Source organism: Pinus tabuliformis, chromosome 1_2 (assembly GCF_031772625.1).
Source record: "Pinus tabuliformis cultivar Carrire ecotype Pingquan chromosome 1_2, CPIR1, whole genome shotgun sequence".
NCBI classification, from domain to species: Eukaryota; Viridiplantae; Streptophyta; class Pinopsida; order Pinales; family Pinaceae; genus Pinus; species Pinus tabuliformis.
In genome coordinates, this window is record NC_142298.1 from 86,371,023 (window position 1) to 86,384,999 (window position 13,977).

The window sequence follows — 13,977 nt, forward strand, 5'->3', positions numbered from 1 at the left end:
CCATGATTAATATTTATAAACCTAATTGATTAATATTATAAACCTAAGGGAATAACAAACCCAAGGGATTAATACTAAAATCCCAAGGGATTATGAACCTAAGAGAATAAGATTAAACCCAAGGGACTAATATTATAAACCCAACGTATATAAACCTTAAGATAAATATTATAAAAACTAAAATAAACATGATTGACCATGGTTGATGTTCATATTGAGACAATCCTTATCACAATGCCATGTTGGACCATGACTGACCCTGGTTAATTTTCATATCCAGAGAGTCTTTGTCACAATGCGACATTGGACCATGGTTGCTCATGTTTGATTTTCATATTGAGACAATTCTTATCACAACGCCATGTTGGAACATGGTTAATTTTCATATCCACACAATATTTGTCACAATGCACCGTTGGACCATGGTTGATCATGGTTGTCGATACATTTTTTGTCAGAACGCAATGTTCAAACATGTTTGACCATCATCAACCATGGTTGTCCTTGACTTTTATATGGAGACAATATTTGTCATAATGTGAGATCCGAGCACGATTGACCACCATTGACCTAGTTATGGTTGACCATGGTTGTCCATGATTCATATTATAAACCCAAGGGATTGATATTATGAACCCAAGGGAAACATAAACCACAGGGATTAATACTAAAACCCCAAGGGATTATGAACCGAAGGGAATAATATTGAACCCAAGGGGCTAATATTATAAACCCAATATTGGTAAACCCTAATATAAATATTACAAACACTAAAATAAAAATGGTTTAGGGTTTAGGTTTGATCAACAATGCGACATTCAACAATGGTTGATCAATGTTGGCTATGATTGGCAATGGTTCACCATGATTGATATTATAAACCTAAGAGAATAATAAACCCAAGGGATTGATATTATAAAACCAAAGGAATAATAAACCCAAGGGATTAATATTAAAATCCCAAGGGAATAATATTAAACCCAAGGGGGTAATATTATAAACCCAAGGTGTAAAAACCCTTAGATAAATATTAAAATAAACAGTGTTGAGCACAATTGGTTTTCATATTGAGACAATCCTTGTCACAATGCGATGTTGGACCATGGTTGATCATGCTCAAACATGGTTGTTTATTGTTGACCATTGTTGAATAATAGTAAACCCTATGAATATGAACCCTTAGATCAATAAACCAAAAGGATTGATATTATAAATACAAAGGAATAATAAACCTAAGGGATAAAACTTATAAACCCAACACATATAAACCCTAACATGACTATTATAAACCCTAAAAAAAACATGGTTCGCATTGTTGATTTCCATATTAGATTAATCTATTGTGATATTGACATAATCATAAATAGTTGGATGAATATTTAACCCTTAATATCAGTGTTTTATAAAACCAAGGGATTACGAACCCAAGGCATTAATATTATAAAACCAAATGATTAATAAATGCAAGGGATCAATATTCCCAAGGAATCCATAGAGCCAACGAACTAATATAAAAAAACCCAAATGATTAATAAACCCTAGGAATTAATATTTTAAGCTCAAAGGATTAATAAAACCAAGGGATTAAATGATAAAGAAAAGAAATTATTAATATTATACGCTTGAAGAGTGAAAAACCTAAGAATTTGATATTATAAACCCAAGGGAAAAATATTAGAAACCTAAGGGATAAAAAGTTGCAAGGGATCAATATTAAAAACATAACGGATTAATAAAGCTTAGGAATTAATATTTTAAACCCATAGGATTGATAAACCCACATGTCTATGAATATTATAAACCCAAAGGATGAATAAACCCTACGAAGACTTAATATTATAAACCCAACAGGTTAATAAACTGAAGGGATAAACATTTTAAACCTAAGGGATTAATATTATACCTTAGGAGTATTATCTAAACCTTAATATTAGGGATTAATAAACTTTAAGGGATTAAATGATAAACCTAAGGAATTATTAATATTATAAACTTAAAGAACAAATGAACTTAAGCACTTAATATTATAAAGCCCGGGAAATAGTAAACCCAACAAAATAATATTATAAACACAAAGGATTAATAAATCTAAGTGATTAATAAACCCAAGGAATCAATAAACCAAACAAACCAATATAAAAACAAAAGAGAGTAATAAACCCTAATAATCAATATTTTAAACTTAAGGGATTAATACACCAAAGGGATTATTAATAATATAAACCCAATAGAAAAAATTATAAACCTAAGGGATCAAAAAATGTAAGGGATCAATATTAAAAACAGAAAGGATTGATATTTTAAACCCAATGGATTAATATTATAAATCCAAGTTATTTAAACCCCACAATAAATATTACAGATTGAAAAATAAATATAAATAACCATCCTTAACCATCATTGATTTTCGTATTGAAACAAAATAAACATGGCAATGTGACATTCAACCATGGTTGATCATGGTTGGCAATGATTGACAATGGTTGACCGTGATTAATATTATAAACCTAAGAGAATAATAAACCCAAGGGATTGATATTATAAAACCAAAGGAATAATAAACCCAAGGGATTAATACTTAAACCCCAAGGGATTTTGAACCGAAGGGAATAATATTAAACCCAAGGGAATTATATTATAAACTTAAGGTATAAAAACCATTAGATAGATATTAAAAATACGAAAATAAACATGGTTGACCATGGTTTATTTTCATATTAAGACAATCCTTTTCACAATGCGATGTTGGACCATGCTTGATCATGGTCAAAAATGGTTATTTATTGTTGGCCATTGTTGAATAATATTAAACCCTATGAATATAAACCCTTATACCAATAAACCGAAAGGATTGATATTATAAACCCAATGGAATAATAAACCTAAGGGATAAAAATTATAAGCCCAATGCATATAAACCCTAACATGAATATTATAAACCCTAAAATAAACATGGTTGACCACGATTGATTTCCATATTATATTAATCTATTGACATATTGACATAATCATAAATAGTTGGACAAATACTTAACTCTTTATATTGGGGTTTAAAACCAAGGGATTATTAATATTACAAACACACGAGATGAATAAACCTAAGGCCTTATTAATATTACATACCCAAGGCATTAATATTATAAAAGCAAATGATTAATAAATGCAAGGGGTCAATATACCCAAGGAATCAATAAACCCAACGAGCTAAAATTAAAAGCCCAAACGATTAATAAACCTTAGCAATTAATATTTTAAGCTTGCTTGATTAATGAAACCAAGGGATTAAATGGTAAACCAAAGGAATTATTAATAATAAAAACTTGAAGAACGAAAAAACCCAAGCATTTGATATTATTAACCCAAGGAATTAATCAACCTAAGGGAAAAATATTAGAAATCCAAGGGATCAAAAATTGCAATGGATCAATATTAAGAATAGAAGGGAATAACAAAGCTTAGGAATTAATATTTTAAACCCAAATGATTTATCAACCCATATGACTATGAATATTATAAACCCAACGGATCAATAAACCCTAAGGATTGTTAATATTATAAAATCAAGAGGTTAATAAATTGAAGAGATAAACATTGTAAACGTAAGGGATTGGTTATATTTATTAACATTTCATAATTATTAATATCAATAAAAATATTAATACTATCAAAATTCAAATTAAAAAAACAAAATTATTATAACACTATATTTATTAACATTTCATAATTATTAATATTAATAAAAATATTAATACTATCAAAATTCAAATCTCTGCATAACTTTTTGGTAAATGTTTTTTTTTATTATTATTATTCACTTTGAAAAAGTAGATCAAAACTTTATGATTAAGTAGTCAATAGTTAATAATATTAAACCTTAGGACTAGTATCTAAACCTTAATATTCGGGATTAATAAACCCAAGGGATTAAATGATAAACCCAAGGAATTATTAATATTATAATCTTAAAGAGCAATTAAATGTAATCATTTAATATTATAAACTCAAGAAAATGGTAAACCGAAGGGAAATAATAAACCCACCAAAATAATATTATAAACAAAAAGTATTAATAAATCCAAGCGATTAATAAACCTGGTGAATTAATAAACCCAACAAACCAACATAAAAATCGAAGATAATAATAAACCAAAGGGATTATTAATATTATAAACCCAAGGAACTCATAAACCCAATTGTTTAATATTATAAAACCAATGAATTAGTGAACCCAAGGGATAAATATTAAAATCCTAAGTGATCAAGAATCGAAAGGGATCGATATTAATAAATCCAAGCTTAGATGTAGGCGTATAAAATATACCCTTAACATAACCAAGTGCATCATTCACCAAGCCATATTAAACCCACAAATTGCATGTCAACACAACACGCTGACCTCAACACACAAAACTTCACGGTCCAATTGATCATCATCAACACAAATGATTTATGAACACCATGAATTCTCAATAATACATCGTGCAATTGGAGAATTTAATGATTTTAACATATGCCTATTATGGAAGGAGACCAAATTATTTGTTGGAAACATGTGAACTACTGCATTAAATGAATCTCTTTCTCTAGGATGCAACCTCATATCAGCCCGTGACACAAGAAACTCCCAATCTTCAAGGACAGGTTCTGCATTTCTTATGTTATTGAGGACTCTACGAAAACAAGATTGTTTCTCATTATTGCCTTCATGGTGAAATATTGTGTCAAGAGTGACAACAATGTTGAATTTTCTCCACAAGAATTTCCCTACTGCATTACCTACATACAAAGGCTTATTTCTCACAGGATGTAGTTGGCGAAGGTCACCCACAAGGATGATGGATCTTCCACCAAAAGGACAATTCTTTTTCTCTGGAAATGCTTCTCATAATCGAGCATCTATTTTCATACAGAAAACTTGATACTAGAAATATAATTTCATCAATCAATATATATCTAACATGTCTCATTTCTTCTTGGAATAATGCAAGTGACTACCCTTGTGGTGGCTGCGTATCTTTAATTGGAATTTTTAGAGCTGAGTGTATCGTTTTTTCATGTATATGAAAAGCAAATATTCCTATTGGGGCAAGAAGAATAAAAGGGCTTCTTCCATTACTTGACAAATTAAAAAGAGCTTAAAAAATACAATGGATAAGGAACGACTTGCCAGTGCCTCGAACAATCATAAGAAGAGCTTCACGAATCTATTCAATAAAGTGCCTTAAAAAAAATTCAAAACCAAGTCATTGTTTTTCCAACAATGAATCTGGAGAGGAAAATGTTTTGTTTGTAAGGTCAACAATATCACCCTTTTATTTTTGATTCCTTATAAAATTAATAGCTTCTTCTGCAACATCATCAGAAATAGTTGTACTTTTCCAGTCAAAGGATATATCAAAGTCCCTGTGACCAAGGGTGTGATGATCAGAAACATTCACATCATTTGGTGGAACCAAGTGAGACAAAATCTACCATTCTTAAAAATCATATTCAAGATTCATTTCCTTGTTAGAAAAATCACCATCTTCTTCATCTCCAATATTGCTGACAATTGATGGATTTCGATCAACACGCCATGCTTGATATCAAAAATTCCTCCAATTTTCAATAATAATTTCAGTTGAAAGACCAATTTCTGCAGGAATGTCATGAAATGGCTTCTATAAGAGCAATTATGTCCAACAAAAGGTTTCAAATTCATTTGAAGCCTCACAAGGAATAGAATAAAACCGTGGCCAAACTCGAACAATAGCATGAACTTTTCTAGGCTTCCATGGATCTTGTTTACTCTTTCTATCAAATGTCCAAGATCTTCTTGTTTCTATCAAAAATAGATGTTTAAGGAAAAAGGTCTCTTCTGATAATGTTGAACAAAAATATTCGTAGATGAACATTGCAATCCATCCCTTGATATTTTCCTAAAAACCTTTCTTCCAACATTTAAGGAAACAAATTTCCGACTACAAACAACAAGAGGTAGCTTCAGCAACATATGGCATGTTTCTTATGCTCCAATGTAATGGTCAACAATTGTTTCTGCAAGAAACCTTCTATATGCACATAAAACATGATCCTGAGAGCCAATAGAATTTGACATTCTAGTTAACATATGATGATAACTTTCAGACCTTTTTTTTGCTTTTGATGTATACTTAGCAATATATTTCAAGACAACATAGCGAGAAAGAATTGGCTGGCAATCACCATTTTCACACCACATTGTTAAAAGGAAAATGTTATGTACATTAAGCCTGTCATCATTTCTTGTTGGCTCATATTTTTTTCTTCCTTGATCATCTATGAAAAATCTTGATTGATCACAAAGATCCCATGGAGCATTGTACCAACATGTCATAATAGTGCCCTTTTTTCACAAACAAGAATCTACACTACACTTTGTGTGCCTTTGGACATGGTTTAACAATTCTTCATAATCATTATGAGGATTACAAGAGAAAATTTGACTAGTATTCAATAAGCAAGGGTCATCATTAAGGCTTTGTGGAACCATTATGTTGTGACGATGTATGTCACGTGGATTCCATGTAGTTACATATTTGTCAAAGAATCTCTTTGAGAGTTGTACATCAAAACCATTTGACCAATCAAGTATTTCCATGTCAGGAGTGCCTTCCGAGGAAACCATGGATATGTGTTGAACCTCTATGTTTCCACTCATATCTGAGGAAAGTGAAGATATATTTACTACAAATTATATAGATAGAATCATAATAAAAGTTGAAAAACTATAGAAAATAAATTCAACAACACAAACATGTACCAGAAGTCCTTAGCTTTAGGATATTTTTGGATAACTTCGCCTCAAAAAATATTGAATCTATGGTGCATAAATGTGGAAACAATATGAGGGTACTCGATAACATTATCTATTTTCATACGATTCTCATTTAAATAATGAGAAGGTGAATGTATGGGCATGAGATTATGCAACTCTTGCCACATTGTGTCAACTACACTCAAAGTAAAAAATAAATATGGACATCCCAACTGAGTAATCATGTCGGTTAACTCAGTTCAACACTTAGTCCAGTACGCCCTTGTACCTCTCAGAGAAGGAACAAGCCACATAAGATGCTCGACCAACTTATTATATAGTAAATCAGAGGGTTTGTGACACAAGTATTCAATTGTTGTAGGTGAGTTATCATGTAAATGTTTCTTTACAAAAACTGCAACAGCTGCTTGGCTCCGATGTCACATTATCATGTTCAATATGTAATATCGAAAGCGAGGATGGCTTCCAAATATCTGATCATAATACCTAAGAAGATGCAATGCATACTAATGAAGTTCAACACTACAAATACGTGGTTGCAACCAATCAACATCACCGGTGGGGAACAATGTTGAGAATTCCATATTTAATAACCCCTCTATATTATATTCATTCACTGGAGAGATTCCAATACCAAGCCAATCCATGTCTTGAACATGTGAAGAATCAAAATTATCAAGAAACGCTCTAATTTTGTCCACTTATCTTCGTTCATTTGGTAGGCGAGCAACAAAGGAAGAAGGGCGAGAGCAAAAATGGTTAGTAGGCAACACTTCATTATTATTTGCATTGATCTCATATTATTCAATATCACAATCAACAAATTTAAGCCTGGAGGATACATTTGTTGATATTTCGATCAGAGAATTCACTGAATCATAGTCAATTACAACAACTTGATAATATTTATCATGTTGGATTTTGAAAGGAAATTTAGCCATCACTTGAGATATTTTGACATAACATTCATCATATTTAAACTGAGCGGCATGCCTCCTCGCAATTAGAAAGTGAATATCCTCAACATGTTTGGGAAGACTTTGTACAATTGTAGAAATATCTTGAGGAAAGCTAATTGTATGATTGTTATACTTATATTGCTCACCTCGAGCGTGTGTCACTTGAAAAATATGATTCACACATGTTATTAGCATTTCTTCAACTTAAGTAAGAACTCTTAAAATATGAGGTTTCTCACTAGGATCCATGTTATTATATCGACATAAACGATGGGCTCCTCTTTCAGTCTTACATCATCTGCAAATAGGTCCTTCAAAATGTCTCAAAACCTAGATTTTGGGATATGATTCTTGGAAAATGTGGCACATTTGGACAACTATCAAGCTACCTATCTTTGATCAAAATATTTTATGCACTGCAATCATGTTTTCATCAATTTGAATATGATCTCTATCGGTCGTACCATGTTGAAAACCATTTGGAAGAGTAAAATTTCTTCTAAAATGTACTTCATCTTCAGGAACATGAGATTCCCTTCCCAAATTTGAAGCATGTGGAATGGATCTATGACAGGGCCTTTCCAAATTTATGGTCTACATTTCACGAACCTGAGAGGATGTAAAGGTCTCTTTGTCATAAAATATTTTAAAATTTAATTTCCAACTAATTATAAATGAAAAAAATTAAAAAAGAATCAAATGCATTCAAAATTTACATTTGTTTCTTGATGTGGATGAGGGTTATGAGATGGTTTCTCTTCGCTTATAACATCAGTGGATGGAACATTTTGGGAGTTAGTTTCTATGCCTCTATTCAAATGAGATGTCTCTTATTCCAAAAAAATAAAATACGTTATAAAACTAAATTTCCAACAAATAAAGATTCTAAAATGGAAAACAAATCAAATACATTGAACATCTACATTAGTTTTACAATTTGATGTTTCAGATTCCAATTCTCCAACCTAATGAGATGAAATCATCCTTTCTCCATAAAAGGTTATAAATATAATGTTCAACCAACTGTAAATGAAAAAATGACAAAAATATTAAATGCACTCAACATTTAGATTTTCATGGCGATGTGGATGAATGCTATGAGATGGTTCCTCTTCACTTCTAACATTAGTAGATGAAACATCTACAAAGTTAATTTGTATGCCTCTACTGAAATGAGTTGTGTCCTGTTCGAAGAAAATAAAATATGCCATAAAATTCAATGTCCAACCAACTAGAAATTTAAAAAATGAAAATCAAATCCAAAACATTGAAAATTTACATTAGTTTGACAACTTGATCGTCGAGGAGAATGCACAGGAAGGTTATGACATGCTTCATATTCAATTCTCAAATTAGTAGATGGAATACTTTGGGAATTAATTTCTATACCTCTATTAAAATGAGTTGTATCCTATTCCAAGAGAAGAAAGTAACTTATAAGTTTAGTAAACAAAACTTTGTAAATAGAGAAATGTAATAAAACAACCACTATTGCAGAAAAAATCAAAATATAATTGTGTTATCTCCGTTGTTCCACACAAAATACTATCCAGGATGATTGATTCCCTTGGTGGGACCAAAATTCTTTGAGAAGCAAGATTGGAAGATCCAATGTTTCAAGCAATTGTCTCCAAATTATCAAACAAATGGTCAATTAAACTATCATTGAAATCATCACACACAATGTCATCATTACCTTCACCATGGATGTTTTGCAAACTTTGGCCTTGGTCAAAACATGCAATTGGACACACAAAAGGGTTACGGTGGACATTTGCATCCACATTATCGATATGATGTTCTTCCCGATTGCAAGATGTTTCCCCAATGTTTTGAGCATTTTTAGAAGAGCATCGAACAACAAAATTATGCTGATGAGGAGAATATTCTAATAACGAACTATTAACAAGAAATGTTCTTTCCATTATATCATCCATAGTACGATATTTACGAGGAATTATAAAATCATTTTTAAGAGTGGCTTCACTTGTTATTCTATGATATGTATCTCTCCTATGTTCATTTGTGGTATCCTTATTTTTTTGACATAGTAAACGATGACTTTCATTAGACCTGTCACATGATGCTGGTGACAAATTTCATTTTCTTGTACGCTTTCTTGTGCCTTTACATGACATGTCTACAATGAATAATAAAATATTCATTATGGAATCATAAACATGGAACATAGAAAATATCTAATATAAAAAAACACAAAAGAATGAAAAAGGCACAAGTTATTTTTTGAAATCGTAAAAAAACATAAAAAGTGTATATTTTATTTTTTCCAACCATATAAACTTATCAAAATGTATAAGGATTTTTCCAAATGGCTAAAAACAAAAATGAATTTTTCGAAATGGCTAAAAACATAAATGAATTCCCCCAAATGGCTTAAACAAAAAAGTCTAAATTTTCGTGTATCACATTAAAATCAAACCAAAACCCATATTATTTGGACACAATACTCTAAGAATTATATGACTTGGAAGTGTATCTAAAAATTTGGAACTATATACTATCAAAATATAAATGCAAATATTAAAATGTACATAAAGATATAACATTGTTTGAGAATCAATGACAAAAACCAATATAAATAGCATGAATAACATAACTCATAGCAATTATAATTATACAAACAAGGAAAGCATCCAAACACATTTACATGTAATTAAGAAAACTTTAGGGGAAACAATATGAAATATTTTACATCCTAAAGTTTGATACAAGCATAATTTTAAAGTATTACCATAAAGACCCAAAGTATGTATAAAGCCAAAAATGGAAATATTTTCCACAACCATAGAGATATATAAAATGAAAATATTTATAGGAACTCCTAAGAATACTAATATCCTAGAATCCATATCCATATCCAATGGTGGGTACCAAATCCCAGACATGTGTTCATTAGTTGAATTATCAATATCTGTTTGAAAATAGATGTCAGTCATCATGTCATATAATAGGAAGGAACTTCACTGTAGTTGTGCATAAGAACCACACCTTGGATTGTTCGAGGTGGAAGATAATCATGACATTTGCTATTTATATATGTAGAAATATCTTCCAACAACTTCCATATGAAACCCCAACCATCCTCAAAGTAGTCAATTCTTCGTTCAACGCATGGCTGACCAAATTGGAAATGATTTAATTCTTCAATTGGCCATATAGACGTGGGGCCATCATTGAGAAGGCATATCAACCTTTCCATGTATATTTCTAACAACATATAACATATGTCGGCGATTGGAACAAACAAAAAACCCCATTCATTTTTTATTACATCAAACAAGTAGATTGTATACCCATACCGAGGATAATCTTCATACTCCTTGTCTAGATAGAGCCAATACAGTTTACTTTTATAAAACACTCTATTCTTAGGGGGTGAAGTGCTCCCAAATGCAACATTAGCCCTTTTCCATACCCTATCAAGACTACTACAAACATAAAATTTACACTGCATTCTGTCATACATATGTTGTAGAGCAACAAAGTCATACTTTCTGCTGCTTACACTTTCCAATAATGAAAAGAATCTTTGGTGTCTAATCCGTATTGGCCCTATGTTTTCAAAGGCCTATGTAAATGGATTCATTACAAAATAGTTGTGTGCATGGGAGAATTCTTTTGGTAAGGATAAAACCACCATTGGTCCAACAGTAGTCTCTACTGTGTATCTTGAATCTATGAATCACAAACGAAAATAAGATATATGCCCATTCTGATTAAGGTATTCAACAACAAAATAATTGTCTTCACTATTGAGGAAAGGACCCATCAATCCAAATTTGTTTGTAGAGGCATGCTTGTAATGTAATAAGAAAGAAGGGTTTTTAAAAACATTCTTCCATTTCTTACAAACAATTCTAGACTTTATAACAACCAATAAAGGAAGCCAGAAGAAGACAATTTCAAGAATTTTGAATGGAAGACAACTCCAAATAGCTAGATCCATGATCAAACAATGAAATCACCTAAGAGAAAAAAGGAAAACACATTTGATATCAACAAAACAATTTAATGTTGATTAAAATTAAAATCAACATACATACATAATTTACCATCTACATATACAAAAAAACTTCACATATACACATTATATAAAATGAAATGAGCAATCATAACATTATTATAACACTGAACAAAATTCCACAATTTTTTAAACCTAATCTCTATAATCCAATATTATTAATGTTAGTAAACATATAAGGTATATTGACATTATGATGTATGTGTTGTACTTGATGGCAACCCACTTGTAGCAGAACAACTCACTTGTATATGATAACTAGATGAACCCACAAAAGAGATATCAGATGTGACAGAATGTGATGAAATGCAGGGCAGCTTCAGAAGTGATGAAATGCAGGGCAGCTCCAAGGAATCAGTTCGGAAGGCAACTCACTCATATGAAAAATCACTGTATACCAGGAAAACAACAAAGAATGACATATCAATCTTCACAGAATGAAGAAAGAGAGGTATACACAAGTTCACCATTGACAAGCCACATATACACATAGGTTAACAAAACAAAAGGTGCGTATAACGTACACACGCACTTTCATAGAAAGGAAAGCGCATATACCTTGGAAAAATAAGTTTTGGTCCGAAGTATTTGGTCCATGGTATTTTGATCCATGGTATTGGTCCATGGTATTTGATTCAAGGTATTGACCCCAGGTATTTGATCCAAGGTATTAGTCCTAAGTGGTTTTGGTCCATGGTATTGAGAAAGGCCAAAAACTATAAAAGGAGGATAAGATCATTAGGCCTAGGCACTCAAGCATTGAATATCTGGTGAAAAGTGAGATCTAGTATGCAGGTTATTGGGTTATGGTGCCTTTCTGGATCTGAACCAAGGAGGAACCTTAGAAGTTGATGGAGGATAAGATCTAATGATGGATCGGGATCTTAAGGCGCAAAGTGAACTATCATTATGTGTTTTTGCTCATGAATATTCTAGATCTGGATACTGATGCATATATTATTCTGTAAATGATATGATCTGGGTATAACTGAAGTCTGGTATGGCTGTAGAATTATGAATTAATATGTGCAGATGTATACATTGGTTGGCTTTAAGGAAATCGCGTATACATGTAGGTTCAGCAAAAGAAAGTAGCGTATACCTTATAATCTATGTTTTAGTTACTATTGTTTGTTGTTGTAGTATTATGGGTTCAGGCTTGGGTTCTGGTTACTGTATTCTAGTGACAGCATTCTGAAAGATCAGATTGATGGGTTGTCAAAGTAATTGATTGACTTGGTTGTGGTTGGTTCAATATGAGATTGGTTGATGCAGATATATTTGATGATTGAATGATGTTTTTGATGGACCTAGTCTGAAAATTTATGAAACATGGTCCCTAGAAGAAAGGAGAAGGTTGTAGCCTTCTGTAGGCTGGCAGCTACGTACTAGTAAACATATCGGCTAGTACAAGAGCTAGGGGGTTGTATCTCCCTTCTAGTAGAAGTTGGAGAATGAGAGAAGGTTGTAGCCTTCTGCAGGTAAAATCTTGCGTTCCGGTATAAGGCTGCACTAGTACAAAAATTGTAAACATAATTTTCTTATTATTAAAAGAAGACAGAGACGATTGCAGCAGGTGGTTTTCACCCACTTTGGGTTTCCACCTTATACCTTGGTGTTTATGTGTGTTTCTTATGTGTGATGCTTTATTTTTCTCTTACTGCACTGTCTAATGAATTTTCTGATACAGTGATTAAAGTTCACTACATGAAAATTTGGGTAAATCAAAAGATCTCTACATATACACTAGTTTCATTACGTATAGTTGTGTATACACGCTAGTTCACTGAGCTGAAGTAGAGTATACAAATCAGTTTTGAAAATTAAATTATTGATCTAATAATACTGATTCACCCCCCTTCTCAGTATTATTTCCAACAATTGGTATCAGAGCAGGTCCTTCAAAAGAAGCTTGATCGCTTGAAGGTAGATCCATCATCATGAGTAATCAAGAAAGCGGGGGATCCATCAGACTGCCAATATTTGATGGGAGAAACTTTGTTTATTGGAAGGTAAGAACCACAAGTTATCTTCAATCTGTTGGAACCGATGTCTGGGAAATTGTGGAAGGAGGATATACATTTCCATCAGCAACTCCTACAGATACGGCAAGTAAAAAGCAGTATGAAAGAAATACCAAGGTTGTCAATGGATTATTAGGAAGTTTATCACAATCAGAG